Here is a 7,283-nt window from a genome sequence, read left to right as displayed (position 1 = left end):
GTACTTTGTAGAAACTCCATTTAAACATCGTGTAGCTCACTTACTTTAAAGTTGTATGGTCTATCACTTTCGCTCTTTTTGTCATAGTAAAAACTGTTAAAGTGTTATACACATTTTTCCCCGTCTGTCCGAGGTTTAAACTTTCTACTTTTACCACTTTTTATAAAGTTGCAGCACTGGAAGTATTTTTAATTATAGAAGTAAAAAATCTTTTTAACGTGTACACGTCAAAAATAAGCTCGAAAGATGCCGAATCATTCCGAACTCTTCCGAACATCGTCGCGACAATCTCGAAGTAACACGAGAGTTGTGAAACCAAATGTCAACAATGTTTTTTCATAAACAAAACATGCGGTCGACCTCAGCAGACTGGATCTACAAAGAAAATAATGCTTGCACATTACAATATTTAATACACACAATATTGAATTACGGCAATGTGTGAATTAGATGTTTCAAATACTCGCTCTTTGGACATATACCAGCACGATTTGCTTATATTAGCCAGAAGGAAAACGTAAACAAACACATGTGCGCTTACGCTAGTTACCTGGATCACCACGTGCAGGACGTGTGGACACAAGTCACGCGGTACGATTTGGAATGCCGACAAAAGCCGAAGGTACTGAACATGGCAGTGATTGAAGGCGCTGTATTCAAAACCAGGAATATATGATCCCTAGATTTCGGCGCTCTTATAGGCCGACATATTCTTTTGGGGAGCTTAATCAATAAGTTACAAGTGCATGTTCAAATATCAAATGTTTAAGCAATATATCGTTACAGTGAAAATTACCAGAAATACAACTTTAACCGTCACCGCTATGTTCATTTGTTCTTTGGAACGCTTCTCGAGTTTACACATAAGCACAACATTACATAATTTGCATAATGTAGTCACGATATGTAAAGTCAAGAAGCGTTCTGAAAGAAAAAAGAACATGGCGGTGACGGTTAAGGTGGCAGTGTACAGTAGATTTGAAAAATTCAGCAAAATAAAGTGCAGGCTTTAATTATGTACACACAGCTTTTTAACCTTAAATGAAATCTATATAAAAATATATGTATTTTTAATCTACACAACATTTGCAATTGTTATGCAGAGTTCATTTTTGGACAGGTCTGCTTTTTGTGGTTTTGTGAGCCTGTAAAAACCTAGAACGAATAATCATACCCTGCCTCCACTCCGGTTCCCGGCAGGGTATGAATTCCACCCCGTTGCCGTTAGTGTTGCAAGCCCCGCTGTGATCCACATGCGCACTTTGAGACTGATAAAAATATATTTTTCGGGTAATATCCTATTGTAACTGTATTGTTCTGACATCTATGATCAATATTCAATTCACAAACCTTTCGATTATAATGTTTCATCAACTATTAGTGGTAAAATCCAAGGCAAACACAACACATGTATAATTCTGTTCAAATACGCCGCCATGTTTGATTTACCGGAAACCATAACGAAATGAAACACTCAGCAGGTAAAATATGTTTAAAAGTTTTAAAAAGCCAACAAACTAAGAATAAACATGGTGGAACTGAACAAATGTAAGTATTATTTAGAATGTAGCGAAAAAGAATTTTTAAAGTTCATGTTAAAAACTTTGTGACAATATATTTCTTTCGTAGTGAAAATTTGTAGGGCATTCCATATATGGTACTAGTTGCCATATTTGGAGCGCGAGACTTTCTAACGAGAAGCATCATGGCGGCCAAGTGAGCCGTGTCGGAGATGTGAGCCATTCAAAAGTGCTTTAAAACATAATTTAGACATGGAGGTGGGTAAATAAATAATCATTTTATGTTTAAAATATTTGATATTGTTGAATTTAATTACAAAATTACATGACACACGTGAAATGCAACATTTTCACCACTGGATGTTTTGCAACACTACGGTCAATGGGACGGAATCGTAGCTCTGACAACGACCATCTGTCAGAAATCTTCCGTCCGTCGTTCAGAGCTACGTCATCGCAGCTAGTAAAAACCATGATAACCAAATTTGTTTTTTTGAAAAAATGCTAAAAATTGGGATTTTCAACCCAAAATTACACCCCCTCTAGAGAATTTTTTCTTCTTGGATACAGTTTAAAACCAAGCATCACTGCCGTGATAGCTGAACTGAGCCTATTTCGACATAGTTCGCTAAACCTGCCTATATTATTAGGCTTTTTTAATTTTTTTTTTTTTTTTTTTGCCTAATATATTAGGCCATGGGCTAGGAGGGTCCCACATGCAGCCCCCCCCCCCCAAATCTTCGAACCAATATTTATCTGAACCCTTATGACCCACTGATCACAAATCCAAATGTTAACATTGCATAAGTTGGGATGAACTTCCGGTTATGACGTCATCAAGATGGCCGCCATCTCGAAATTCACTAAAAATTGAAAAATAGTCATAACATTAACATTTTTCAACCGAAGTAGACAAATGAGGTATCAAAATGACCACAATAGACAAACAAATACATATCAGGACCAAAAAATCCAAAATATGTAGTGATTTCTACGCAGGAAATGAAAAAATCGGATTTAAAGCTCAAAAATGTTGATTTTTCAGCAAATTTTTCATATTTTGTTTGATGCAGCAAAAATGTTTCCCAACAGCAATCTATTATTTCTTGTAAGTTTTTTTGACCACTTGTCAATCAGTTTAAGCAACAAAAACAACCAAAACCAATGTTAACATCGTATAAGTTCCGGTTATGACATCATCAAGATGGCCACCATCTCGAATTTCACTGAAAAATGAAAAATAGTCATAACATTGACATTTTTCAACTGAAGTAGACAAATGAGGTATCAAAATGACCACAATAGAACAACAAATACATGTCAGGACCAAATAATCCAATATCGCAGGAAATGAAAAAAATATATTTTAAGCTCAAAAATGGTAATTTTTCAGCATTTTTTCATATTTGGCTTGACGCAGCAAAATTGTTTCCCAATAACAAATTATTATTCACAATCAGTTATTTGACCTCTTATCAATCTGTTAAAACAACAACAAGAACAAAAATATATAGAAATGCAAAAGAGAATTGTTATACCATCATTTGGTTTACAAAACATCACCGGATGCGGCATATGATTGTTATTTTTTCCAAACCGCTAACACTACAGTTTCCTGGTGTTTTGGAATTTCCTGAATATAACATTGGCTATTGACGATTTACATATTAACAAATTTGAATTTAAAGTTGGCTGAATATCTAAATGGGACTTCAAAATAATCCATTTTCATGTTCGAAATTTTGTAGACTAGTAGCCTCTCAAACTGAATTATTACAGCAAAACGCTAACTAAAAGCTATAGGGTATCAAATTAAAGTTCCGTAAATACCATTACACTTTTCGAAACATATTGTGTCTTTTAGAATGAGCACATTCATTACTTATTTCCTGTGTATAACGCAAGGAAATATAAGATGGCTACTACAGTGTCACATATTTCTTTCACTAGTTCTTAATGCTAATCATTTTCGTTGTGCGTGCTTTCTCGCCAGAGTGTCGTCTTCGACCTCGGTGACCTGATGTGACATTACATTACCGGGTTACCATCATGGTTCTAACTTGTCAACTGTCCATGGTCAGAGTTAAGATCAGAAACATCGGATTCAGGGATGTGGGAGCTCTTCCTGTTTCCAACCTAGTTTCACCTAGATTCACATATTGTATATGATGTTCAAGACTTCCCCGGCATGATGGAAAAGACACCAGACAAACATTCTGCGGAGGGTTGAGTTGGTTCTTCTTAATTCGTATGAAGCACAATTCCTCATTCTTGTGAACCTCAGTGACCATTGGTGGCACAGGTGGATTCTTTGAGGTCATAAATGAGGTCTGCAGTGAAGTTTCACTCTTTGCCAAGTCTGGAAAGCACTTTAGAGAACTTTTTACTGGAGAGTCTTCAATGGTCTCTTTGCGCATACACAAGATGTAACACAACCAGCACCTTCAAGGGAGTGGGGAAAGTCAGACCAATGAAAAACATTTAACATTTATGCCCTCATTAATGACCTCGATGATATCACCTGTGCCATTTATGGTTGCACGAGGGTCCACAAGATTGATGAATAGTACTTCATACGAATTATGGAGTTATGTGCTAAGGAGAACCAATTCGACCATTGGAAGAATGTGCATCTGGTGTAATTTCCATTATGCCGGAGAAGTCTGAAACAGCATATACGTACGATATGTTAGAATCTGAAAGAGATCCCACATCCCTGAACCTGTTGTTCCTGATATGAACTCTGATCATGGATGGGTCATAAAAGACTAGAACAACACTGGTAATGCAGTGTCACATGAGCTCATCGACATCGACGACGTCGATCTGGCTTTCGACGAATTGGATACTGATATCTCGAGTACTCTGATTCGGACTGCATGTACCAGCTACCAGATATGCCGAGTCTCTTCAGTGAATAGGTCAGTGAAGCGAGAAAGCACGCACAATGATAATGGTTATCATTGAGAACCAGTGAAAGACATATTAGTGACATTGTAGTAACCATCTGACATTTTGCTTACGCTATGCATAGGAAATAAACAATGAATGTGCTCATTTTCAAAGACACAAACGCTTTGGGAACTGTTAATGATATTAACGGAAACGTAGGCTTAGCTTAGGTTACATTTGTTACGTTATCAGTAGGTGTTGTGTTATTTTTGAGACGCTGCTAATCTACAAAATTGAGGGTATAACAATAATTCTTTTTTTGCATTTCTATATATTTTTGTTGATTGATAGGAGTTCAAATAACTGATTGCGAGTAATAATTTGTTGTTGGGAAACATTTCTGCTGCGTCAAGCCAAGTATGAAAAATTTGCTGAAAAATCACCATTTTTGAGCTTAAAAGCTTATTTATTTATTTCTTCCGTACAAATCACTACACATACTGATATGTATTTGTCGTTCTATTGTGGTCATTTTGATACCACATTTGTCTACTTTAGTTGAAAAATATCAGTGTTATGACTATTCTTCATTTTTTAGTGAAATTCGAGATGGTGGCCATCTTGATGACGTCATAACCGGAACCTATACAATGTTAACATTGGTTTTTGTTGTTGTTGTTGTTTAAACTGATTGATAAGTGGTCAAAAAACTTATTAGAAATAATAGATTGCTGTTGGGAAACATTTTTGCTGCGTCAAACAAAATATGAAAAATTTGCTGAAAAATCACCATTTTTGAGCTTTAAATCCGATTTTTTCATTTCCTGTGTAGAAATCACTACATATATTGGATTTTTGGTCCGGATATGTATTTGTTGTTCTATTGTGGTCATTTTGATACCTCATTTGTCTACTTCGGTTGAAAAATGTTAATGTTATGACTATTTTTCAATTTTTAGTGAAATTCGAGATGGCGGCCATCTTGATGACGTCATAACCGGAAGTTCATCCCAACTTATGCAATGTTAACATTTGGATTTGTGATCAGTGGGTCATAAGGGTTCAGAAAAATATTGGTTCGGAGGTTGGGGGGTGGGGGGGGGGGGGGGGGGTGCATGTGGGACCCTCCTAGCCCATGGCCTATATAGTCAGCTCGCGGTAAAATGTGAAATCGTAGGCCAGATTTGGCCTACGCTACGTCAGCGGCATATTTCTAATATATCGTCCATGCAATGCCGGGAAAACGTACACATACCTATATATTGGGATCTTATGTACTCCACTGCCATGTTACATCCCATTTATGAAATTAAACAACTCTGCACAATGAAATACTTCCGAGACCCTTCTATTTCACACATTTGTAATGGCCGCCGTATACACATTTAGTAGAGCAAACGGCAGCCAATCAACTTCGCTTCCGGTTTTATTTTTAAAAAACCACGTGTAGTTGAAAGATAAACAAAATTCTACCGTGTATATGCAACGTGAATATCGCGAAAGTGATGCGGTACCAGCAATAGTCGTGTTCAATTTGAATATTTGACATCATGTCGTGTATGTCGACCATAATTTCACTATAAAAACTCTAACTGGCTAGCATTTTGTTTAGCGGCAGGTTTAGCGGACTAATTTCGACATAGGTATATCATTAAATTTTTGAGCAATCTTACCTCGTACCCTAGACTGGTTCCCTTCCCTTAGTTCTCTACTCTCCGCCAGGCTGCGCTCCGCTCACTCAGTGAAGCGTACGCAAGGGAGGTAACTGAGGCGGGAACCAGTCTACTCGTACCCTAGCTGCGATGACGTAGCTATGAACGACGGACGGAAGATTTCTGACAGATGGTCGTCGTCAGAGCTACGATTCCGTCCCATTGCCCGTAGTGTTGCAAAACATCCAGCGGTGAAAACGTTGCATTTCATGTGTGTCATGTAATTTTTTTAATTAAATTCAACAATATCAAACATTTTAACATAAAATTATTAAGCCTATTTATTTACCCACCTCCAAGTCTAAATTATGTTTTGAATCACTTTTGAATGGCTCACATCTCCGACACGGCTCACTTGGCCGCCATGATGCTTCTCGTTAGAAAGTCTCGCGCTCCAAATATGGCACCTAGTACCATATATGGAATCAGAAACATATATTCATGTATATATGTTTCTGATGGAATGACCTACAAATTTTCACTACGAAAGAAATTAATGTTACAAAGTTTTTAACATGAACTTTAAAAATTCTTTTTTGCTTAATTCTTAATAATACTTACATTTGTTCAGTTTCACCATATTTATTCTTAGTTTGCTGGCTTTTTAAAACTTTTCAACATATTTTACCTGTTGAGTGTTTCATTTCGTCACGGTTTCCGGTAAATCAAACATGGCGGCGTATTTGAACAGAATTATACATGTGTTGTGTTTGCCTTGGATTTTACCACTAATAGTTGATGAAAGATTATAATCGAAAGGTTTGTGAATTGAATATTGATCATAGTTGTCAGAACAATACAGTTACATAAGGATAATACCCGAAAAATATATTTTTATCAGTCTCAAAGTGCCCGATGTGGATCACATCGGGGCTTGCAACACTAGCGGCAACGGGGTGGAATTCATACCCTGCCGGGAACCGAAGTGGAGGCAGGGTATGATTCTTCGTTCTACTCGTACCCCGGCTATCAATTTCCATAATTCGGATACCCTCTAAACCATTAATCTCGAACCCATTTTGGGGAATTTCTTTATGCAAATGTGAAGCCTGCATACAATTCTCTAGATTGAATTCACCAATTTTAGGACATATACATTTTTTAAAAATTTTTATGCATATAATAAAAAATAGGCTTTCTGCTTAATAAAAATCTCACC

Source organism: Argopecten irradians, chromosome 1 (assembly GCF_041381155.1).
Source record: "Argopecten irradians isolate NY chromosome 1, Ai_NY, whole genome shotgun sequence".
NCBI lineage: Eukaryota > Metazoa > Mollusca > Bivalvia > Pectinida > Pectinidae > Argopecten > Argopecten irradians.
This window is presented reverse-complemented; position numbering follows the sequence as displayed.